Here is a 26,193-nt window from a genome sequence, read left to right on the forward strand (position 1 = left end):
GCAAGTACGCCAGTTGTTACCAGTCCACCGGGGTGAAGAGGAATTCTATTAAACTCCTCTTCAGAAGTTTCCAGGCGTCTTGCAAGTTGAGGTCGCTAACTAACAGGGTTACAGGCATTTTTAACACATCTACCGTTCCACTTTCGTAGTTTATTCACCGAATTGGGAAAATTTCAAGAGTCATTGCGACGAAAAATTCTGGAATTCCGCATCGAAAGAACAAAGGACTGGGAGGTAACGAGAAAGCATATTTCCTATTGAAATCGCGGAGTCAACCGCCATAGCAAATTGGAGCGTGGAGCGTAACCTAAGGGAAACCGAGGAGAGTTGGAACAGAAGTGAGTTGTCACAAAGACGATTTCTCTGCGCCTATGACAGTAAGCGAGCTTTCATGCAAACTGTGGAAAGTTGAAAGAGCAACGAATTCGCGAAGTTGCTAGCTTGATAAACAGAGAAATTGATTTTATTACCCACCTCTGTTACAACTATCCTCAGTCTCCCCTACTAACATTTTTGACCCGAGTTTTGCTTCGTTTCGGGTGACGCGTTGCAGGTACGATTTTTAACAAACTGTTAAATCTTATTGTGTAAAGTTTACAGAGTGAAACGGTCTGTTAACCCGGTGAGGTTTTAGAATATTCTGTTACAATTTGGTTATTTAACGTAGTAGTCACGCCAGTTAAGAAAGAGCTTAAAATTAAATACCAAAAGAAATCTTGAATGTATTTTTCTGTACCAGCAAGGTCTTACAAGCGAATAGTCGCTGACCCACGTCTTAAAAATAATTATTGACGATAAGTTAAACCAACATTTTCATGGCAAGCCCCACGTCTTAAAAATAATTATTGACGATAAGTTAAACCAACATTTTCATGGCAAGCAAATAGTTTTAGGCTTGAGCCTTGCTAAACAAATTGTTTCACTAATTTATATTCGACGATAACCAACAAACGCGCCATTCGAATTGGTAATACAGACACAAATAGATTTACTTATAGAAGTTGCGAACTAACTTTTAAAAATTCATGAACTGTTATTGGTTGATATCGAATTTAGTTACGCATAGACTGAACAGCGACCGAAATAAAACCTAAAGCAGGAAACAATCGAATATCCATGGCAATTCGCGGAACTACCAATGTAAGGCGAATTGTTACTTGTTTCGCAAGTTTGTACCGGTGACTCACGGTGCAAGACCGAATGTGTCGAACTTTTTGCTTTTATTGCCTTCGAAGCTACGTAAGAAACCATACAAGAACTTAAGTTTAGTTCCGTATGCTTTGTAACCACGGATAAGAAAGTTTAACAAAAAATATGAGAACAGTTTTATTGAGTAGGACTACTTCCTGCCTTCTATCGGGCTGGAAGATGTAGCGTGACAAGGTGGACCAACAATCTGGTAAAGGTCGCGGGAAGAGACTAGATGCGGGCAGTGCAGGACCGTTCATTGTGAAAAACCTTGGCTAAGGCCTTTGTCCAGCAGTGGACGTCATTTGGCTGAAACGGATGAATGAACTTCTTGCCTGCTTCCACGTAATCCTCATTGTCTCTATTTGAGAGGTTAGATACCTCTTAATAGGCAGGCAACAGGCAGTCGATATCCAATGAAGGTCAAGTTTGTCCCGGGGGAAAGTTAAACTGTCATTGGACCCGCAACGAAATTAATCAGAAGAACATAGGAGGAGTTCGAAATTAAGGTACATCGTATCGATATCGTATGTCAGACAAACCCTATTAAAGGAATGCCCTATTAGCGAAAACATGTGCCATCAGCTACATAAAGCTATTCGAAATACTCGCAAAGGTCAACGGCCTCTGCTCTAAAAACCTAACATATCGATACCGTCAGTTTCTATTAACAGCTGACTCGATATGTAAGTCGATCAACAGTTATGTGGCAGTATGGCGCCGAAACAATTCTATTTCGCACAGTTTAATTATTCAGCGATAATTACCAGGCTCTATTCACAATACAGGTTTAAATAAACGTGTTTTCAAATACATATTGTATGTAATGCATTGGAATATCGTGTTTGAAGTAGCTTATGTCACGTGTTTGTTTGTAATTACTCGTATATCTCGTTGGTCACGAATGTGATTAAATAGATATTTGTAGCGGACACCTGCAACTTTGTTTACGTTAAAATATTAATCCGATCGAAATCCGTATAGTAGTTTTTGCGTAGAAAATAAACAAAAACTTGGTTAGTTTCGCTATCCACCACTCATGAAATACATACGAAAAAGTGTCGCTATGTACCACATTCTTTGTACGAGTCTTTCAGTGACTTGGTCCACTTTTAGCTTATTCCACGGGCCAAGTCGCGGGATTGAACTTTTTTTTTACTCTTTTTCTTATTTTTTCTTCCAGCGACTAGACTGGGCCCACTCTAAGATTCTAGAGTAGATTTTTGTTGGTTTTGTGCATATCGGAACTGGTGCTACTAACCCAACAACCTTTTCTCAAAATCTTAGATTTGCTTTCAAGTAATTTTAGATGGTTAGTCGGAAATGGTAGTGATAAATTCTTAAAAATGTGACTAACGCTGTTAAAATTTTCTTAAAAACAAAAACACATTAAGATCACGTTTCCCAGGGACAAAAGAAACCCTGCACAGCTGTAAGTTTAGTTCTTTCTTTATTCCTTTGTTTCTGTTCATTTCGACAAAGAACGTTAACGTTTGCTCCGGGCAGAAGCGGATGTTAACAATTTTGTTCATTGATAATGTAAAACTTAACGCGAAGGATTGTTGTCCTTGCACGTCAACGCAACGTCTGACTTGGAATTTTGAACTTCGAATTTTATCGTTAAACTTTTTTTTGCATTCTTTTTACGGACAAGGCGTTATGTTATCTGTTCCGTATTGGGTATTTTTCTTTGCTTTTATTATCCTTGTACGTTTGACAAAACAATGCAAAGTAAATACACCACTATTCGTTTTAAAGTTCTTAACTAACCATATTTTATGAAGGATACATAATTTGGAATGGATTGTACTAATTAACAAAATATCAATCAACAGCATTGTTAAAATGTTCAAAATATAATAGTAAAAGGAAATGTTTAAAATGTCGGACACAAACATCAGAATAAACAAATTAACTAAATAACCGAATTAAATCATCGTGCCATATCATAAATAACATTATCAAAAGTAATACTTCAGTAGCGCTCTACTTTTGGAGCGTCTAATCTTAATGACATTAATGGGTTAACATAATTTAATTAAGTGTTAAGTTGAGATAAAATTATTGTGCTGAGATAACCTACGAGTGTATACTTGACAACACTACTCGTATTCTGCCACAAAATGGAAAATTTTCAACGGATTTTGAGCCATATTATACCTACAACGTGCTCTTTTGATTTCCTGGAACTCTAGGGTATTATAAGACCACTTCAAAGAATGGAATGGCATTACATTTTTTGTTAAATTCAATAATTTTTTCGACTTATTTTTTCATACGAAATTATTTAAAAACTTTATATTTCTCTGAAATAATTCATAATTTACATAAACTTAACCTATTGATAAAGTCTGCACAAAAGACTAGGTGACCATTTTGAAAAAAAAAACTAGATTGATGATACTATAATCTAAATCAACTAGGTATCTTCTAAATCTAGAATCCACAATATCTTCAAAAATATGCTTTTAGAAACACATATTCCTAAGACTCTTTAACTAGTTTTTATTTATAGAATATACCCCTAAAATTTCCGGAAAACAAAAGGAGCACGTTGTATTTCTTTGATATCTTGAATGAGTAAGTTGAAAAAATATCCCAGCTAAATCAAAAATAAGTGTGCCAAGCTTAGTTCCGTATACTAACGTGGTAAAAACATGAACGTTTCGTCCAATAATGTTGGGAACCGTTACTCAACGTCGATCAAGTAAAATTATCTGATTCAAGTTTCTGAGAATTTGTATGAGTCATCGAGTGATGGTCGCGGTTGGCCAGAAGGTTCATAATGTGTCGATATTCTAGGAGGCTTAGATCAATGGTGACTATTGGAGTAGAATTAACCAGCTATCTTGTTTTTCTGTCACTGCCAGCTATATTCTATTGTCGGTCTATCAAGCAGGGATACGACTTATTATTTCGAAAATCTGCAACGGACGCTTGAACCAGGGGCTTGCGTACTGGCTTCATACAAGGTCAGTTGCGGTTGCCGGTTCAAAGATTGTTGATGTTTGAGTCTAGTTAATATTCACACATGGATATTTATTTCCATTAATCTAAGATCCGCATGCTCTACTTTTTGAGGCTTACTACTACCATCCGCAATCTTTACACGCTAAATCTGTAGTTTCGGTCGAACTAGAAGATTGGTCAAAAATCCTGTTACCGGTTTCTGGAAATTGTTTCGCATTTCAAAACCTCTATCAACCAACCATTACAGGCCCATTCGTTCGAAGTCACGAGCACGTACCGAGTTGATTCATGCGGCGAACTCGGCTGGATTCTCGCGTCACCCTATCGTAAGTCGCTTCTAGTTATTGCCCAAACTTCGAACCCTTGATACGAGTGAATCGTTAATAATATTGATAAATGCGATTTTGGAAACCGATTTCTTTCAACTTGGGGTATGAACAACCCGCATCTTATATCGCGTACTTGAGCGACAACTTACGAGATGGGAATGAAATAACTTGAGAACTAAGTTTCTTGAATCAGAATATTCTAGAAAATCTTCAGCAACAAGCTAACGACGCTCAAGTGTTAGTTTATCAATGTTGTCGTACAACTCTATTTACATAATTGAAATTAATTAAGCAATTATAAATATAACATCTATTGCTTCTTAATTAAGAAACCAGACGCACGTAATTAAATACCAACAAAATTATTGCGGAATCGAATCGATAGGAAAGCGTAGACAAGCGATCTTGTAAAACAGTTAACAAAAGAACATAAAAGAATAATAGAAAGTTATTTCAATTTTTTTAGACGATATTTGTTTATACTTTCAACAATCGAAACACAATAGAGAAAAGATACAGTAGACATACCTAACTTACCTGGACTTTTATGTAGACAAGAAGACTAGGTACCTACAATAGTAACCAAATGACATAATTGTAAATATGCGAACATGGCGTGCTTCTGCAGTGGACACTTTTCCTGATGATGAAAATGATGATGATGGTGACAGATTTTTAAAGACTTCCACCACGCCTATGAATTTGTATAATAAAGGAACTCCTAATGGGGCATGGACACAACCATTAAAAAAATATGACGTCACAACACAAGCGATATCTTGAAGCACTTCTTGAGTACTTGTTGACAGATCTTCCCACACTAATGTTTCTTCCGCAAACTGTCAGTAAGCATCATTTTACCGTTCCGCAAAGGGTGCGAACAATGGATAGCTGTAGTAAGCATTAACAATACAACACATATGACTTTGAGATCTTGACTTCAACATGAAATCGGAAGGGTTCAAACTTACAGTGCTGCTTCTCAGGTCTGTATGAATGATTAATGGTGATTGATTGATTTTTAGCTTCGTTCTTAGGGCTTCTTACGCGTAATTGGCAGTGATTGTGAGTCTACTAGCTATACTTACAGTAGCTAAGTATTGCTATTAAGTTTCACAAGATTTTTAGTCACCGCATGACTCACTTTGATATACCATTACGGAAAAAACCAACATAAAGGTGATACGCCTCACTTTTGGGCCATCTGTGAATAGAATTGATTGAACGGCTCTTTTCTTTACGATCAACTGGAACTAAGTCATAGTCATAGTTATTCATAACTATGCATGTTACTCAATCGACCTATTCGAATGGCACAGTGAAAGGCCATGGATTCGTGTAAGTTAAAAAAAACTCAAAAGGAATAAGATTAATATTTTTACGGTCAATAGATATCGTCCCTAACAACCCTAGGGATGTCCAGGGCATCCCGACATTCCCAAAAGTCAACAGATTTTTACCTGTTAAAATAAGTTTGATATAAACCGCAATGGAGAGAATTTGTCAAGAGTTCAATTTTATTAACTAAACAAAAGTTGACCATAGAATAATCTGCCCTAAAGTTAATACATGGCTTTAATAAATGGTGTTCGAATTCCTTTTCGCTTTGTCACTGTGAAACCTCGGCGATCTAGATAAGTAATAATAAGCAATTTCAACTGTGAATGCAAATACAAAATTGCCTTGCCAGTAATATATTCCCCACACAATGGTGTGATTATTATGATATAATTTCTCAGGCATTAACTGAATCGCAGAAAAACATCAACAATGTTGATTCTCAGGTTCGAGACGTGATGCGCCCGCGCATCGTGAGTCATTAGTCGTAATGTCATCGAGTAACGGTGTGGGTAGAATATGAGTGTGTGATGACCCTGTGACATGGTTTTTGAGACAGTCAACAACATTAGACTATACATTTTTGACATAAGATGCCATAGTGTTTAGCTTGATATGCTGACATTTGTAGGAGGTCGAAGGGAGCTGTAACAGATAAGTTTTTTTTATGGGACTGGAGGCAAACGAGCATACGGATCACCTGATGGTAAATGATGACCGTCGCCCATAGACGCAAGCAGGATTTTGGAACTTATTAACTACTAGTGCTACTTTTTTTATGCATCACAAGGCAAGTATTTGATTACAATTGCACCTGGTGTTAAGTGGGATGCAGTCTAGGATGGTATATAATCTGTCCTGTAAGTGCCTATTCACTCTCGCCTTGAAAAGGCCCGGATTATAGTCTTCGGGAAAGACAGCAGCAGGCAGCAAATTCCAGTCCCTAGCTGTGCTGTACTACTGCTAATTTTGTGACAAAATTTTATCGTCTGATGTCGTTGACTGTACAACAATTTTATCAAGAATAGGAAATACTCATGTCTTTGTAGTTCTGATGACGGCATTGATAATGACCGCCTTATTTTTGTCGCGTTTACTGTTTTAATTGTTTCTTAATGAGGTTAATTAAGATAGTATTCAACAAACGCTTCGGGATGAATGGAGCACATGCTACCATTTCGTCAATTGACATACTTTAAAACTGCCAGTGGGTTATTATTCAATTTGCTGTTTAGAATTTAGTACATCTTTGATTTAATTGTACTTTAGGAATGTTTTGAGTTTGATATCTTGATTTTCTTGTTTGAGTTTAGAAATTGCTTGCACAGTGAGCGCAAGTTTTAATGTAGATGACTACGAGTAAGTTCGAGAAACTGTGAGATTAAATTAAGACCCTATTACAAAAGTCAAAAGTCCTTTACTGCAAATTAATTCTTTATTATCTTTTAAGTACTGTAGAATCCTTTGTCACGTCCACATTAGGCCATTTATATCAGCAATTACTCAATTAAACGCTACTGTACGTGGCGAAGAATTACAATTTCGACCGCCATATTAATTTCTCGCAACATTTAGTCCATAATTAATTACGTCCGTTTTCGCTTAAATCTGTCGCCGAAATGGCTCGGTTCAAAGTTGAAATGCAATATTTTTCAGCCCGGGGACAGTGCAATTAACACTCATAATGTAGTGGAGGAAGGTACAGAATCCTCATTCACATTCATTGTCATTTGTTGCTCACTAGCATGACCAATTACCTGGGGTTTTACCTGGATTTTCGGGACGTCACTCATATTGGCATCTCATATTGAGTGAAAATGGTTGTAAACAGTAGCCCCCTGATCTTGTTCTCAGTGTTATTGGATTAAGAGATCAATAAGACATTACTTGAGTATATCTGACAACTAACAAACACTGCATATAGACATACACCAAATTTTATTGCGCTCTCTTTTTTTACCAAGGTTGTGTGAGTTTGCATCGTGCGGTCCACACAGCTTATGACCGCAGTCTGTGGACGAACACTATCTGTGGTCGCGATCCTCATCAGTGAGGGATCGAGGAAGAAGTGTGACTAATCCCATCTCTCATTTCCACCACTTCCACTTCTGTATAGCCAAGGCAGTTTGCTATTCCAATGTAATCTAATTTCACTGTATGTGACGTCAGCTATTACAAATAGTAATAAAATCTATACAAGATAGAAAAAGAATAACTCCGTGAGTCTACTGCCCCGTTTTTCGCTATATTATTATCTTCGTTGATCGTGCAGAGAATGGACCAGGAAAAGGTCACGGCGAAGATTTTGAATTATGTAATTAAGTTTTTCTTGGAATTACATTTTTGGTGAAAGACGGATTTTCTGCTCAGGGATTTTCATTTATCATTGTTTTACCTATTGTGGTAGATTGGGTGGAAATAGGGATAAAGTAAAAATGGTCGATTCAAAGAACGAGCCTAAAATGTTATGTAATCACTAGGTTACCAATTACAGTCGACTAATTACTCTACCAAAATTACGCGGGCATAAATGGATGTTATTTGCCTAGTTATTTTTTAATATAAATGCGACGCCGCGACGGTTCCAATTAAGAATGTAACCACGTAAGTAATAAATCGACGACCTTCAAGTGCTTTCCTTGAATGTATCGTGTTTAATTATTAGCTAGGATTGAAAGACTATTCACAATCCAACGGACTAGGGTAAGATAGTTTACAAATCCTGACCAAAGCGTATACTCTCTAGAGATGAAACGGATAGTTGTTTGGCCGGATACCGGATACCGGATATCCGGCCAGCTGGTAGGCCGGATAGCCGGATATCCGGCGGCCGGATAGTTGGCCCATTGTCTCGTTTCATGTCGTGACGAGTTTAGCGCCGCACAGGTGCTTCAAACGCGATCAGTGGGTCTATTTTAGTAGACTAGTCACACTTTTCGAAAATCGAATCCGTCCGAGTAGAATGTCAGATTTTGCCACTTGTCTAGGGGGCAGATCAATTCGGGCGATTTCGGTTGCTATCGTGAGTGTGTGGTTGAATAGCGAACTGCATGCATCATGTCATCAGACCATCAGTGAAAAAAAGATCGCCTTGGCAATATTACGACAAACAGATATTTACTTATTTATGTATTCGTCATTAGAGTGAATAGCCCAGAAAAAGAAATTAGTTTTTTGAAAGGCCTTAATATGGCTTTTTTGTAACTTTTTGGANAAAAAAAAAAGACGCCAATTTCCGGCATTGTCTTTTGATAGTTCTCTCTTTTTTGTTTCATAAAAGTGAAATCGTGGCTTTTTTTTGCAACGTGCCAGTATTTTTATTGACAAAGCATTCTTTTCTTAAAATTTTGTTTGTAACTAGGCAAATAAAAGGAGCCATACAGTCTCATTCAAACTTTAGTAAACAGTAGTATTTTACGTTCTCAGTTCTGTTGTTTCTGCCAAAAGAATTACTCCTTGTTGAGATGAACATTTCTTTGTCTACAAAACGTGTTACGGCCGTTGACCGTCATTACGTTACTATGATCACGCAAGACTTTTTACATTTTTAATGAACTTGCCGTGACAATGGCTGCTTTGAATTTGACATCCTGAGTTCTTGACTCACCCTAACTGTATACGCGTAGAAAAACTTCATCTTAAATTAGTGATTCGTCACGGTTTTGGGTGTATTGTTATTTATTTGGTGGCTTAAACATATTCGTAGAGTGGAAAAATGTTCGTTCACAAATAAATTGTGGTTGTACGAGTTTAGGAAAGTGTTTAGTTTGAGTTCTAAGTCTAACAGTAATTCCTATCTTTTAGTATTCATTTTTGATTGATAAACTTTTAACACCACACATCGACGATCTGTAAACATCGTTACAACTTGTAGAAGCCATGATTATAAAAAGATAACAAGAAAAGACAACTTTGTACCCAAATAGAAACTAGAAATAAACGAATAACTACTTAAAAAGTCAATAGTTCATTAACATTTGGTAATGATCATAGGTTGTTGACCTCAATACAAATTATATTGAACAATACTCAAATGTTAAAACTAGACCGGTTCTAAGACAAATATCTAGGACGTTTCTTGCAAAACCTTACAAGAAAATAATTGTCTTATCGCGACTTACTGCAATTCAACCTACAGTGAACCTTAACAGCTTGACTTACAGTTACTTTTACATTGTCAGGTTAATAACAAAGATATGAGTCTTAATAAAACAGTTGTCGTAGCGTTACATTCCTTGCATTCGATGCTAACTTACTTCATCTTGCAAAATTCTAACAATAAAATATTTTACGTATGCAATCCGTTTAAAATGCAGCCGACCGTTTCTTAGACCGCAGTTCTAAAAATAACAAAGGTTATTAAAGAAAAATCCTTGCCTTTTGAAGCATTCAGGAGACGCCATTACGTTTTTAAGTTAATTAAGGTCCCACTTTGAAATATTTTTTTTGCGCGGCAAAATTCTGATTCAGAATGAAATCTAGAGCGGGAATTTCGCGGGATCATAAAATTCTCAATTGAGAGCGATTTTCATCTAATTTCACCTGCTTGTTTTCTTTTAATTTCAGTTGTTTCTCTAGGGGTAGATAGAAGGAATTCCCACCGGCTTTGATTAAGCTATATTAATTAGCACTGCCAGTACAGTCGCTAGCATATTAGACTATAGTTTTTGATGAAAAATAGTACATAAATCGTATTAGATACGTCACTTCACGCTTCTCAAGCATAGACTCAAGACTGTGGCTTTTTTTTTTCAATATTTTGAGACCACTTTTGGAACTTATTCAGGTTTCATAGACAACGAATGTTGTTTTGAAGAGTAACGCATTGCATTTCGTTCTTTAGGTCGATTTCATAAAATTGGTTTATCCGTCTGTAATCTACATGTTATTGAGTAATGTTTCTCTCAATTATTCATAAAGCAATAAGAAGAGAAGGCCAAGACCTAGTTGTCAAAAAAAATGATTTAGGGATCCATGGGAATTTTAAGTAAAAAGTTTGTATTTCTAATGTTTTAACGAACAGAGTTTTGACAACTATGTCTTTAGGATAGAGTTTCCGTTTGTACCTATTGCTACTTCTTTATCAAGCAGCGAACCCTAGAGATCAGCCAAGATTTTTAAAACGTTCTCTTTTTAAAATTATCCGTTCGAAAAATGAACTTAACTTTTTTCTTAAATGGCTTGCATGAGCATACCCATAACTGGCCAGTGTCATATAAGGAAGCATTGTGTGTACTGCATATAGAACATGTTACACATGTTACATTAAACGGATTATTAACTTCAGAGTTAATGCCTACTGAACCCTGAAAAGAATCCTTTGATGGCCACATTATGTATTCAACTGAGTTACGCTTGCCATTTTGGTTTACGTATCGGTTACGTATTTTCATGAGATACATTTTATTTTTTGTGTGTTATTCTGATTATGGAAACCGTATCGGAATACCTACGTTATGTATTCTAGTAGAACACGACAATAAGTTATCTAAAACCAACAATGTGGGATATATTTCTTTATGTCATCATTATTTATTACATCAAACATTATTATTACTCATTTTTGATAAAAATATACTTTTCACTTAAAATACCCGAAAGAGTTTCCAATATATGAAATCTGAATATATGCATTTCCAGGAACATCAATATTGGATGATTCGTCCGGTAATTTTTACTACGAAATAAAAAAACCGAGTTTTTTGAGAGTTGAATCGCAATTCATATTGACATCATTTTATCTGTTTGTACCCATTATGAGTATTGCATCAACCTTATTGAAAAAAAACAGTGGCCTTTACGGCAATTGTAAACAGCTATTTACCATGGCAGATAAAGCAAAATAATATAAACAATTCCCAACCAATTTTACTTGATAAATTAAAACATTGTAACAAAATTTCATTCCGTGTATGGTCAGCAACCTCCGTCCAGTAGGTAGGAAGTTATACATTTAATTTGCGTGCAACTATTTCATCTGTTATGTTCCACTAAAAGCAGTATTAAAACTTCATAAGGCGAGCCGTATTGTCCAATTTTACGCCGACATATTTGGCCAGAGTAAGTGTCAGTAAAAAGCCACGCTCATAAGTTACCATTATTGATTATGTTTACTGGTAGTAAACAACTTTACTCTGTGGGCTTATGGCGGTGCGTTTCCACTGTTTGGACGCGTAACGTGTTCTATAAACAACCGTTGAACTGCTGTCAAAGTGTTATGCCGGCTGCCACGAGACAGGCCGAGTGCGAGAGTGTACGTACAGGGGAGCTCTTGCTACCTTACGAGGTTTTCTTGAAGGTTACTAAACCTTTGTTTGTCACTTTGCAATGGAGAGAAGTCGAACCTTAACTTCGAAATCCTATGTTCTTCCGATTTATTTCGTTGCGGGTCCAATGACAGTTTAACTTTCCCCCGGGACAAACTTGACCTTCACTGGTTGGGTTTTTATAGGCGATCAAGCTATAGATCCTGGCTACATAGGAGTTGCAGCAGTGGGAACGAGAGGTGGGAATAGTCCCTTTACCTTACGGGCTCTCGTGTTCGTACATGGGGGGCTGTCTCGTGAACATTCGGGCGAGTCTGGGCCAGAGCTCTCAGACGAGAATTGACGAGGGTATACACTTACAGCCGGCGTAACGTTCGGCGTTCTATAAACAACCATCGAACTGCGCTGTCAAAGCGTTAAGAACGCCTATCATCGGCCGACGATGTACAAAAATGTTTTTATGTCAAGTTTTCGACGCTATAGCTCCAGTCTACGTAATAACAGGACCTTGTTATCATTACTTGTTTATAATAATGATTAATGTGTTCAATTTATTTTGGTAATGCTGTAATTAATTACCTCGGTAGTCCCTTTGTTCGTTAACCACATGTTACTATACGAGGGATCAAGCTCTACAACGCTCTTAGTACCGTAATAATATCACATTACTACATCTGTAAATACAAATAAACGTCACTGATATTGTCAAATGAGTTACGCCCGTATTCACAAACATTACTATGAGGTCTCACAGTGCGCGTGGACGCACAAGGTGACACACGAACCAATCTCGAGAGCTCTATTCAACGCTGTGCGTTCGATTTGCTGCTTCACTTAAGCATCGTTTGAGAATACGGGCGTGTTAGCTAGTTACACAAGTAGCTAAATATCTAATGGACACGAAGTGCGAAAAACTGGCGGAAAAATGTGTAAAAATATACTAATGTGGTTAAATAGATCCTTTACATTAACTACCGTTTTGCGTACCGTTATGGACGCTCGTTTTACTGATAAGGTGGATGACCTAGTAAGGGTTAAAAGTATTTTAGTATATTTTGAAATAAGACCCAACTTTAAAAACTATTTACACACTTTAGGTGTAATTTTCAACAGGTAAGTGCTAAAAAATAGTCAAATTGTGTATTGCAAACTAATTTCAAATCAGTCTTTTGAACACAATCTCGAATGTCGTTTACGACATTTCTATTTTTATCGATTACCAACGATATTACATCAAGATTCCAACGTCACTTAAATCGTTTATCGTTATCGTATCAACAATGTGACCGCTGCACCTAAGTGATAAAAGCCGGACTTATCTCCCATTTTATGGTGCACTAGGTAAGATGGCGGTGGTAAGCTGTTGCTGTAATGGCTCCCGTGTGTCACGTATTCTGTTATGTTAACAGAGTTGTCTGGTTTCTGGTATCATTTCTTAAGTTATAAGATTTAGTTGTAAGTGGAGTTACGATATTGCTTTGTCGAATTTCCAGGTGTTAAGTCACTAATAGACTGCCTATCTATCTGTGGCTTACATAATTTGGGACAATTTTGTAGAAAACAGTCTGATAAAAAATTATCAAGGCAAGTACATGTAGTATTAAAAATCGCGGTTAACTGGTGCTCCTTTCCGTACACACTACAATAAATATTCAATTTAAAAATAACCAACAACAAACTCAAAGCGTTCAATTGTCAAATGCATTTAAAAATGTTTAGTTCCGATAGTGCAAATGCTTTATATTCGGGCTTTATCCAGTCCAATACGACAAATGTAGAACGCACAATGGCCGCTCTGTGCAACGATTTCGCTTCTTTGTGCAAGTATTGAGTCGTAACTGTAAGAAATAATCAGCGTGACATAACCAAAGGAGAATGAGCCAGTCCACTCGAAACAAGATTTGCTTGAACTAATCAAATCAAATCAAATCATTTATTTTGCGAAAATGGGTTTACATCAGTAGGTGTTACAATTTTTCAACTACTGTCTCTTAGCTATTAAAATTTTCTAGCGTTAAGAGTCGGAACTCAATCTTTTTTATCACCTTGTTCTTGTATCTTGTACATATAATTATTATTGTTTATTTCATGATATTTGATATTTACCGTAACACGGTAAAAATATTTTGTTTCGTCAAATGGAACCGGGCTTCTGGTGCATCATTTCATCAATAATAGTCAATACATCAAAACTGATAAAAGTTATTTGAAGGAAGAACAAATGTTATATTTGTTACGTCGCGCGCGTCTAATCTGCGAAAAGTATCGAAATATAACATGCAACAGCAAAACGTTTTGACGTGAGGTCTATTTTATAAGAAAGAGATTTAATTTTTTTCATGTGCCCACATCACATGCCGTTCTTTACGAGCTATGACAGTTATACTCCGATCGATTACAATACTCAACTTGACCACAAAAGGTGGGATATTGTGCCTAGAATAGCCTCAATGGCTGCATTATAATATTACTGCCGATGCTAAGAAAATAATATGCAATGATAAGGCATATGCGATGAGTGTGATGTTTTTGTAACGCAAAGCTGTATCAGAGAGAATTATAATTTCTGTATCAGGAATGACGGGGTATTTTTCTTTCTTAGTATGTTGAATTGGAGATTCTAATACATACTGATATTATCTTATCCATTCCCATTTGTGTTTAGTAAGTTACTGATAACTGAAGCATTAAAACTTGACTATTCCCACCTCTCTTTCCCACCGCTGCAACTCCTGTGTAGCCAGGATCTACATACAGCTTGACCGCCAATAAAAACCCAACCAGTGAAGGTCAAGTTTGAAGCATTAACGAAGCTCTTAAAAGTCTTTGCTATTAAATACAACATTTTGATCTAAATTCTTGAAGATTCTTTAAAATACACTTAGTACCTACTAAGTTGGTGCTAAGCTGATGGTAGCATCTATTTTAGTAGCTCGATCCAAGTAGTTTATGACCAGCGAACGTGTTAAGAGAACTAGCAGCTTAACACGTTCGTTACAAACGCGAGCTCAATCCGTAATCATTCCTTTCTCCGTCTCAGAATAATCAGTACAGAATAGACTTAGCGAAAACCAATCTCAGGCCAAAGTGGCACATCAAGCTTACGCTGTAGCATCTTAACACAGTTGTAACAGGGGTGATTTTGCAACAGATTTGTATAATCTAATGTGCAGTCAATGTTGAGTAATAGTGCAGTTCCTTGCACGAGTCAGCATTATAAAGGCTTCAGTTTTATATTAGAGCGAACCTTTGTAACATTATTATAGGCCTGACCTAGTTTGTAGGTAATACATCAAGCACTGCGCTTCAGTTCTCGATATAATGAAATTGTATTGTAAGAACACTTAAAGGAAATATTAATTTGGCCTGAGCAGCTTATTCCGTCGCGAAATAATTTATTTCAAGAATAAGTAATTTGTTTTGATATTTGAGTAAAATGGGTAAGTGCTACACAAAACATCTTTAGCTACAAAAAATACTTGAATCTAGGACTTATAACTACGGAGATTAACTTTTAAAGCAAGTATTGAGCACTGTAAAAATATTTTTATATTTTATGGGTGGGTATATCTTTCAGTGTACATGTCTATTAAATCAACTTAAAAGTGCATCATTTATACTTCATTATGATGATATTTATAGCCATTTTTTGGTAGCTGTTAATGTCTTGATTACAATCACGATTCACGATACTATTTTAAAGAGTAAGTGGTAAATATTTAACGCAATCTTTATTAAAAACAAATTGGACATTGAACGATTAACTAGGAAAACAACGAATCATTCATTTGTAGGAAAATCTCGTTGCTTTGCACGTCACGAACAGCAATTTCGCCCATTCATAAACGTAACAACCCGGTATTTCAATTTGTGAAAGAACAGTTTGGCGGGAAACTTTGCATGATGGCGGCCATTACATTTTGCGGTGCATTCAAATTTTCAAGGTTATGGCGTTTGGTATTGCACTTTATCATCGCTTTGACTTTTCGGATTGATAAAGTGCACATGCGATGCACGTTCAATATTATTATTGCTATTGAAAACTTTGAAATTATTTGCTAAAATGCAACCTACTGGCTGTTTTGTTGAGTTAAGTGATATGAGAGCGTTAAGAAATATTCGATTTTAAAAATAGAATAACCGTCGCTCGCTTTTTGTTTTGAATGTATTCGAAATTTAAAAGCTCTCTTTATTTTTTGCAAATTATCGTATTGAATTTCCAATTACTTTTAGTGAAAAATAACTCTCGAACGCAATACTCTGCCATCTCATAATTAAGTGAAAATAGGCTAAATCTAACTTTCAAAGTTACACAAAATCATTAACCATAAATTTTACTTTAGGTAAATGGACGTAGGTATTACCTGGCCTTTAGTAGCCTTAATAAAAGAGGCAATCGGAGGCACAGGAGTAAAATAAATACTCATTAACACCGACTTCTGGAGAAATAGCCCTATCCGTCAGAGGTCGAAGAAAACAAATTAAACGTTTGAAAATAAATAGACTGAGGTTCGGTTAGTTCCAGGAATTAGAAATACGAAATACCTAACTTCTTCAAGTTGGACTTTGAAGCAGCATAAATAATAAAAAAGTTATTTTACCAATCAGCATTAATAATTTAATACTCGTCAAGGTTCATGAAAAAAAATTTTTTTTTTTAAGATTTGGCTTTAATTTATTATTATTTTATTTCTAATACCTAATGCATCATGAAATTAATTTTACTCTGTTTTTGTTTCAGGTATACAAACACAATCCATTGTAATCAAGACGAAATACCCTCCGTCCTTCGAAGCGTTTTAGTCCAATAATAATCGTAAGTGCTTAACTCCAGCGAGTCATGAATAATTAAATCATCATCTTTCCCACTCTGTCAAATAAAAGACGCTCTCGCGAATTCATCAAGCAAATTACTAGCTGTAAATCCTATCTATTATTAATTTAAGCCAGTTTGTTTCACCACCAATGGCCGAAAAGCGGGGCGCACGCGCGTAGACAGGAATGTGTAAAATGGGCCTAAGTCAAAGATCTATTTAAATAAAGCTTTCATAAATGGCTATAAAACATGCCATGCTTTGGTTAGAACCTGACTTAAATTATGACAACAGACATTAATTTTAATAATATAGACAGGCGTAAGGCGTATCTTTCCCTCGCCATTAACTACCGGATGATTACTAAATGACTGTTCGGTGTACCTACCTATATGAATTCTTACAAATTCTCTAAAATCTCGCACGAGAACTCTTATTCAGAAACAAAGATGCAGTTTAACATCTTTTTCTATTTAGTTTGTCAGATTTTTGACGTTTGTTAAAGTAAGATGGTGCAACCCAGCCTTGAGTTCATAGCAGACTTATCAACTCGGAAAGGGATCAACACCGTATAGCCTTTCGCGAGCTGCTGCAAGCTGTCATCACCTTTACAGCGCGCGAAAGCGGTTTGAGGTTTTTTTTAAGTGTGAGTTGCGGTATGGAGTTTCATACAAAAAATACTGACTGCCTCGAGTTAATACGATTACGATCCCTTTCGGGGTTGATAAATGTGCGAGGTCCTTTAGTCTGACAGTGTGCGGCGGGTCTAAGCGAGCCATTCCACCCGTTGTGCGCTGAAAAAGGGGGGCGACCCTTAATTACGGCCCAAGTACCTTCGTTAACAGCGAGTAAATCACAATTCTTTACATAAAAATCTCTGCGTATATCCATTACTGTACACTATTATACAGCAGGGTTGACAGCGTTAAAGCCGATCTTCAATTGTTAGATTAAAATAAAGAATAATAAGGACGGATTTTACCATCGTCGGATAACTTTTAACTGAAGAATATGTTTGGCACATTGACAGTTTCAGTATGGAAAATATGTCAAAATGACAAGTTTATATGTGTGTATAGTTAAAAGTTATCCGACTATGGTAAAATCAGCCCTTAAACATATTTTCTATACTAAGAATGTTAATATTAGCCATCTGAATAATTTATATAAATTATCTAAATATTGGCTACACTTGAAAAATCTCAAATTTTCTCATCATCAAGTTTTTCTTTATAAGATTTACAATAAAATAGACACACAATGAACGACTAAGAAAGAAAAAAAGTTTATTTCATCTTTAATTTTACAATACTTAGTTTACTTATTTGCCTTTAACTTAATCAAATAAATATTACATTATCATAGCCAACCGATATCCCTGATAACAGACTATACCTCCGGGAATTATAAAATAGGTTCATGAATTTCCAGCATTCAATTTCAATTTCGTCACAGTCGGTCGTCCTTCTGACAATAATCCTATTGTCTTTCGGTTGGGCTGCCATATCTCTGGCTGGCAATTCGGCCTATAGTCTAATTTTAACTAGCTTTTGTTCGCGGCTTTGTCCTTTAAAATATTGGTGCGTCTCATATATTTTTTTTTGCTTAGCCCAAGGTTTTTAAAGCTTAAATAAATAAAGACGAAGTGGCAAGCGCAGCGTAGGAAGTCCACACAAAAGGTGGACGGACGACCATATAAAAGTATCAGGAAGGCACTAGATACAGGCTGCTACCAAACGGCTAATCTGGAAATCATTAGGGGAGGCCTATGTTCAGCAGTGGACGTCCTATGCCTGAAATGATGATGATGACAGAAATACTTTATTGAGGACCTTTTTAAAAACTGGGACAAAAATTATGTTATTACATTGAAAAATTATTAACCTAATCATAACCTTCCTCATGACATGAATTAATTTATCTATCGGTGAGAACCGCACGAAAATCCGTTAAATATTTGGTTTATTGCGAACAGACAGACAGCCGCGGCGGACTTTGTTTTAATATGTATTAATAGTCCTCAACAATTTGACTTGTGGAAACAATATTAAGATCGATCCAATGGTCGACCTTTGTAGGGCCAATGCCCTTACGAGGTCTTATTAAATAGGTTTTAAGTTATTATTGTCTCGGGCAAAGGAAGCTAACCTCGTCCCCTTTTCCATTTTGAGATTTTGCGTTAATTTAGCTGTATTTTGTTTAAATAGGTAGGTAGGTAGGTATTGTTCGTTTGCTTTTAGCAGTTTTAACTGTATTAAACTCTTCTGTGATTCAACATTGGTATTATTCTAAAAAAGTTTGAAATAGACTTGAGATTGAATCTACATTTGAGCTTGTGACGTACATTGACAATTGAACACAATAAGTTGTTATCAATATCAACTAATATACCTCCTATTAACTGACATTTCATACCTATTATAAGCTGTCAAAGAAAATAATTCCTTCATAGAAATTAAGATCATATGACGTCACTTGGTGTCTCCTCAATTGATTGTTTATTAATTTCAAAGCTCAGACTTTATTTTTTATCCACTGGCAACCCTGCACAGGGATGTAACAGCGTGGCAACAGCAATGTTTCCCGTGTCAATTAGCCAAATTAAATATACCGAAGCGGGCAGGCCCGCGAAAATTAATATCACTTTTACACCCGCAATTTACCGGCTAATAAGCAACGGGAGGGAATACCAACGCAGATGGATATATGGGTATTTGTAGATGGCGCCTCGTATTCACAGCTGTCAGTTGACTGACACTACTGACAGTGACGTTTGACATCACTATGCATTTTTAGGGTTCCGTAGTCCTGACAAGGAATCCTTTAAGTTTCGTCGTGTCTGTCTGTCCGTCCGAGGTTTTGCTTGGAAACTATTGGCACTAGAGAGCTGTAATTTTGTGGAGAAATGTTATCGGTTAAGGGGTTATGCCCACTTAGTATGGGACCTTTGGCCTGAGGTGGACAGACATTACAGCATGTAATTTGTTATTTATTAAATAGTCTATACCAGTAAGAAACAGAATATAAATATCATTTTGTATCCAAGTCCTTAAAAAATTTTTTTTTGGCTTAAGACTAGAAAGGTTAGAAGCAAAATAAAACACCATTTTTTTATTATAATTATTTTAATCTGACTCATGGGTCAATAAAATATTGTCTAGGAACTAGGCAGGTGGAAATACATGTTCCTGATACCTTGCCCAGCTCAAAAACCACTAAATTGTCATAACATGAGCACAGCAACCTACTGTTATTCGGTCAATATAAGGGCAAATGAATCCTCGTCCCATCATGTGTTTGTTGGGGCTCCACAGCATGTGTAGCAGCTCGATCAGCTCACTGCCATCAGGGATAACATATTTGGTAAGATCCCCGCAGCTGAAACAAAGAAATTAATTATGTTATCATTCAAAATTCATTCTTTAAGATATTGAGATGTGATGTCAATTTTTATCTATCAGTTAGAAGTATTTGTATAGAAAAAAATATACACTTTGTTCAAATATATCAAGCCAATGTCTCTAATAAAATATAATGAAAATAATTATTAAAAAACTTACTTGACGAGGTGAAATCTGTTCCATTATTACATTATTTTCGAATATGTGATTCTCTTTCCGTGTTAATATGCAGTCTATGGAACGTATTTGTAACAAAGATAATCCACGTTAACTGTGACCAGTGCTAGTGGTTGCTTCTTCATTTGAAATATAATTTGTCCTTGATTGGTGCAGAGCCACACCGTGGCCAAGGTCCAACATGAGTGACAACATACACTGCTGTTATCAATCTAAAAAAAAAGTTTTATTAGGATTATGGTAATCTACGGTAAAGGTAGTTGATCAAATACATTGTAAAAGGTATTCAACAAGTCCACACACTCATTCAATAACTTACCAGCTGAGGAGTCATCCACTGACATTATAACCAACTGAACTTAATAAGCTCTAGGCTATGTCGCCTCCTCTGCATCATGTCAGCTATACAATTGATACATAACATAGGTTCCTCATGAGATAGAGGAATTGCTGGTTGCATTATCCAAAATCGGGCTGGGGTTAACATTGGGGCTCGGGTCGGAGTCCATACGTAAGCCGTGGTTGGCGTTTAGGCAAGGTTCGATGTCCGAAAGTGAGCCATTGGTCATTGGTTGAGTGAGATTCGTAGTTCGAGAGTATGCCAGGGTCATCGGGAAGGGAAGCATCGAGGACCATGGTCAAAAAAATAAAGTCGTCAAAAGGGAAACTTATTACAACACTCTTCTGCTTTTATTTTGGCAAAGACTTGGTTTTGAGAACTAAACAACACTCACGATGAAAAATACAAAACAAAGCGAATGACAGATAACAGCTGTGACAATATTTTCAGTGTTGCCATGCTAATAATGTGGTGATCAATAAAAATTATCGATATAAAAATCGATTGTATTTTTTGATGACTCGAAATAAGGTGTGTGTGAAATAAGGTTTCATTTAGTTATTTTAATATTTTTGGTAGTGTTATTGGAATATTAAAAAGGTTTTATAAATGTCATTTTAATGAATACGTATTTAAAAAAATACTAATTGTCATAGTCGAAAAACAATCGATACGAATCGATTCTTACCGATAAGATTCATTTTGGCAACACTGAATTGAGTGTTAAAGACAGGAAGTTGTAATTAACACTTAAAGTACTATTTAAATTGGATTTTTATAAAGGCAAATTGATACAAAGTTACACGAAGTGAATACTTTAAAAATTAATTAAAAATTTTTGGCAAATTCATATTTTCATTAGCAGCTTGTCCACGTTAGGCCAGAAATGAACATTGTCCTTTTTCAACTTCTTGATGATTAGAACCACACCAGGTAGGTACAAGGCTTTTAAAAATACGGGCCATCAAAGATATAAGGCAAGCATAATTTTATGAGTTAGGTATTTTATTTCGCGAACGAACTTTTAATATGAAATTTTCTCAACGTTTCATATTTCGTTGATATTAAAACGTAGACAGTTCACACATAATTAAATAAAGTTACACATTTTTAATAACACATATTTATTAAAATGAAATTAAAAAAATTTAACAAACATTAAAATAAAAGGGTTAAGGGTCCCAACACTCCGTCAAACAAAAACATGAACAGTATTGATGATGATGAATAATTATAATAATAGTATCTTTCCATTCCAAATCTCACTAATGACGTTGCCAAGTTCCAAATTTCCAATAATTACCAAATTGATATAGATAGCAGTTCCGCCAACTTCCTCATATTAAATGCTGCACCGCGTAATTCGATCTGAACAATGTTTGATAGACTAATTGGAAGTTTGGCTACATAATGGTTCAGCCAGGGTGCGGTTTGGAGCCTTGTAGGTTAAGAGCCGCAGTGTTGCCACCTCTGAATTTTATTTTAACCCTGACGATTTTGCCCGAGCGGCCAGTCTTCTTGTGACCACGGCTGCAACATCGCAGCCGAAACGTCAAGCCGTGAGTACATGATGTTACTCATTAAATAAACGTCGCGTGTTAAGACCCGTGTCTTACTATTTTAGTTGATTTTACCCTAAATTAGGCTGTTTTATAAATTTTTACCCTATTTTTTTTTAAATAAAATATCAATTGACTTCATTACAACTTATTATAAATCTTAACTACTACACGGTTTCCAAACATTCTTGGAATTCATCCATACTACTCACAGTAGTCATAGAAATGTAATCTGCAGTATTTTTTTCTGGTTAAAATCGTACCTTTCATTGAAAATGTTTGACATTTATTTTCAACCGACTTCAAAAAAAGGAGGAGGTTCTCAATTCGACCCGTATGTTTTTTTTTTTTTTTTTTTTTTTTTAAAAAAAATAAAACCGACTCCAAAAAACCTACATTAAAAAGTAGAAAAATAATTACTAATAACCTACTTATTTATTAGGACGAATTAATATTTATGTAGGTATACCATGATTGATACTTTTGGAGTCGGTGCAGTCAAACTTTACATGTTTCATAATCTTGGCACCGACTCCAGAAGTATCAATCATGGTATACCTACATAAATATTAATTCGTCCTAATAAATAAGTAGGTTATTAGTAATTATTTTTCTACTTTTTAATGTAGGTTTTTTGGAGTCGGTTTTATTTTTTTTTACCCTGAAAAATACCCTAAATAATTTTCCATTCTTAATGCGTAAAAATACCCTAAATTTAGGGTAAAATACCCTAAGGTGGGGACACTGAGCGGAACCCACTGACCTGATATAGCACGTGAAAAAGCGTTCGTTAAAACGAGGTGGGAACGACATGGATTTTAAATCAACACCAGAATTAAAGCGGTGAATTTAATGAATGGGCGCCTCCATGGTCCATTCGTTAGGAAGTTTAACTCTAGGGTTTCTGGTTCGATTCCTAGATGGGACACCATATGTTCAACAGTACTTCAGATGTCATTTTCGTTGCAGAATACCACCTATTATAATGTCATAAGATGCCAATATTTAGCTTAATGTGCTACGAGTATCTATCGTCCCCACCACGTTGAGCTTTGTGTTGCTAGTTCTTCGGATATTTCAGGTTTAAATCAACCCGACCTGATAGCTAGAAAATATATTATAGTACAGATATAAATGATTCAAAATTTCGAAGAAAATCGTTTTCTAAATTAGTCTGACCGAAACCCTTTCGCTCTAGAATTTTGGTCTGTAAGGTCAATACTTATACAATTATAAAAATTTTCAATTTTAAAATTAATCGAAAGGCTTGAACTCAAGTAAAGAAACTACGTTAGTTTCTGTGTATTTAACCTACTTCGTTCATTATCGTCTCTCCAATAAAACATGGTATGGTAAAACCCTGGTATCTAAGCTTAATTTAATTGAACCCACTTGTATGTATATTCGTACAAGGATTTATTATGTTAAGCGTGTGAAGAGGTATCTCGTTCGCTGGAGCGTTAAGGAATATCTACATTACCTAGACGGTGTCACAGTGCAGATGCGTTGGTGTGAGTAAGTCTAATCCACTACAGAACGAATAAAAAGTATTTTTAAAACATGTCACTCCTCGAACTGGCCTTTGAAAACGACTAAAACATAACACTTATTCTATGTCATGAAAGTAGTACAGTAGACTTCAACCGCTTTATTATTTTAGGCGCTACTAAAAAGCCACAGGTCTCAGCCTTACTCATTCCATTGCCTATCAAGGCAGATGCCACTCGAACACTATACAAGAGCTTTTAGCGAATAATGAAAATATGTGACATGATCAGAGAATTCACACGTTCAAAGAGTATCCAAAAAGAGATGGAGTAATGTAAACCTTTATAAATTCTTAACCAAACGACGAGATACAGGGGATAATCTTGATAATATGCAGCAGCAGCAGCATGCAGGTAACAGTAATAAAATTATTAACATCGTTTATCAGCTTATTGTGAGATACAGGGATAAACTTAGGCTCATAGGCTCTTGTAGGTTGTGTCTACACCAACAAAGCAAACGTCAAGACCAATCACAAGGTATATTACTTTACTGTAACCTTACTGCTTTGTGTACCAGTACCTAGGCTCTACGCTAAGCGTCAGACAAAGTGGTTCGGTCTAGATTGCGCCCCAGATCTACGTTAACTAATTTACCACTTGTATCGCTCGAGGTCATATCCTGTAAGTTATATGATCTGAGGAAAATCGGGTTCTTCCATTGCCTTGAGTTTTCATAGGAATTGCTTAGAATTCGCTGTAATGATGATGTAGGTAAACTGTTTCAACACGTATAAATAAATTCAATATTGGAAGAACTTGTGGTAGTTAGTCTGACATTGATAGGGAAAATAACTAGTTTAAGAGTTATGAAGTGGGCTAACGATGGCGAGTTAATAGTTCGAATGCTTAAAGTTCCGAGCTGGAGAATTCTAGAAATTTTCCAAAGAAAAAAACGCCACAAACACTTCTTTCATTTTCATTGTAAATGCGAGTTCTGACTCGAGTCATATCAAGTAGTTCAGTGTGACAACTTTTAACAACGTAAAAACCCTCTACAGTTGAGTTGTTAGCAACAAAATCTTGTTTAAAGTTTCGAGAAGACTGAACACAGAATGAATGAGTGAGATACAGCAAGCTTGCTTCCATCAGGGATGATGGAGTTTATGTGAACAGTAACCCTCCGACATCGTGTCAATAACCTGAGGAAACGTGCGTGGTTCACGGGACTATTCTCACCTCTCGTTCCCATCGCTGCAACTCCTGTGTAGCCAGGATCTACAGCTTGACCGCTAATAAAAACCCAACCAGTGAAGGTCAAGTTTGTCCGTGCGTGGTTCAGGAAATGCATGACATTTACATATCCACTGCTCCGTAGGGCTAGTCTCTCCACAAGAAGGGCGGTCCTATCCCTAGGATATGACTCAAGGACCTCACATTTTGTGTGCTGCAGTATTCACTGCGGCAAGAGATACGTAACGTATTTCTTCCGCGAAAAAATGCTTCCTTGTTCAACTAGTGGCGTGCCAAAGGAGGATTAATCTTAATACAATGCTGTTCTCATAAGACGTACTTTTTCACACATACACTTATGTGTACAAAAAAGTATGTCAAAAATGTGGTTGAAGTATAATTTTCCGAGAGGAAATTCAACTCGGAAGTGTGGTCTGACCTCACTCAAGTTTTTGCTACCCTGTCCCTTACGCCCTCTGTAGGATAATCCTTCGGACTCCATGTAAAAAGTATTATAACGATACATCATACTATGTAAGGTCTCTATTAAACATGTGAATGAACGGATAAAGTCATCCTACTGGATTCCCTTCCACTATTGCAGGAAGGAATATGGGATATCTAAGTTGTCCGTTTTTGAAATATCGTGCAGGGCTGAGGCGTTATTACAATATCTCAGCAAGACGCTCTAAAATTATCGACCACTCGCTAGAGGCGGTAACTTAATCGCTTGTGGCCATGATATCGACATCCTATTACTGGGTAGAGCCAGTTATTACTGGCTGGAACCGGTTATGCTTTTACCAACCGTGGCCGCAGATTAGCTGAAAATTTTGCACCAGATTAGTTTTGGGGTAAGCTTTATGCTAGCAAGTTGGCTATTAATTTATCAGCTAGTAATATTTACTATAAGAAGGACAATTTTAAGTGTAAAAAAATCGTATCACTGCCTAGAAAAAGTATTGTCAACCTACCAATAAAATTAAGAATACCTCTAATGTATTTTCAACTTGTCCTCCTACCTATGTCGTTCGCTACTAACTATAAGTTTTCAAATAAATTTTGCTATATCGAAGTTTTGTGTTAATTTA

At 36.2% G+C, this 26,193-nt stretch overlaps 1 protein-coding gene and 1 long non-coding RNA gene across 2 annotated transcripts in view; one reads left to right on the plus strand and one right to left on the minus strand.

Annotated features, from left to right (window-relative positions):
- The window catches only part of shg (DE-cadherin), a 340,222-nt gene that overhangs the window by 21,201 nt on the left and 292,828 nt on the right, over positions 1 to 26,193 (plus strand). The gene's annotated exons all lie outside the window — the stretch shown is intronic.
- Positions 20,029 to 21,215, minus strand: LOC114362565 (uncharacterized). Its single transcript, XR_003656696.1, has 3 exons — positions 20,803 to 21,215; positions 20,466 to 20,695; positions 20,029 to 20,283 (listed from the first exon to the last, which is right to left on the minus strand). It is a non-coding gene; the product is annotated as an uncharacterized LOC114362565 (long non-coding RNA).

This window comes from Ostrinia furnacalis, unplaced genomic scaffold, assembly GCF_004193835.3.
Source record: "Ostrinia furnacalis isolate ACB-3 unplaced genomic scaffold, ASM419383v2 OfSCF6620, whole genome shotgun sequence".
NCBI classification, from domain to species: Eukaryota; Metazoa; Arthropoda; class Insecta; order Lepidoptera; family Crambidae; genus Ostrinia; species Ostrinia furnacalis.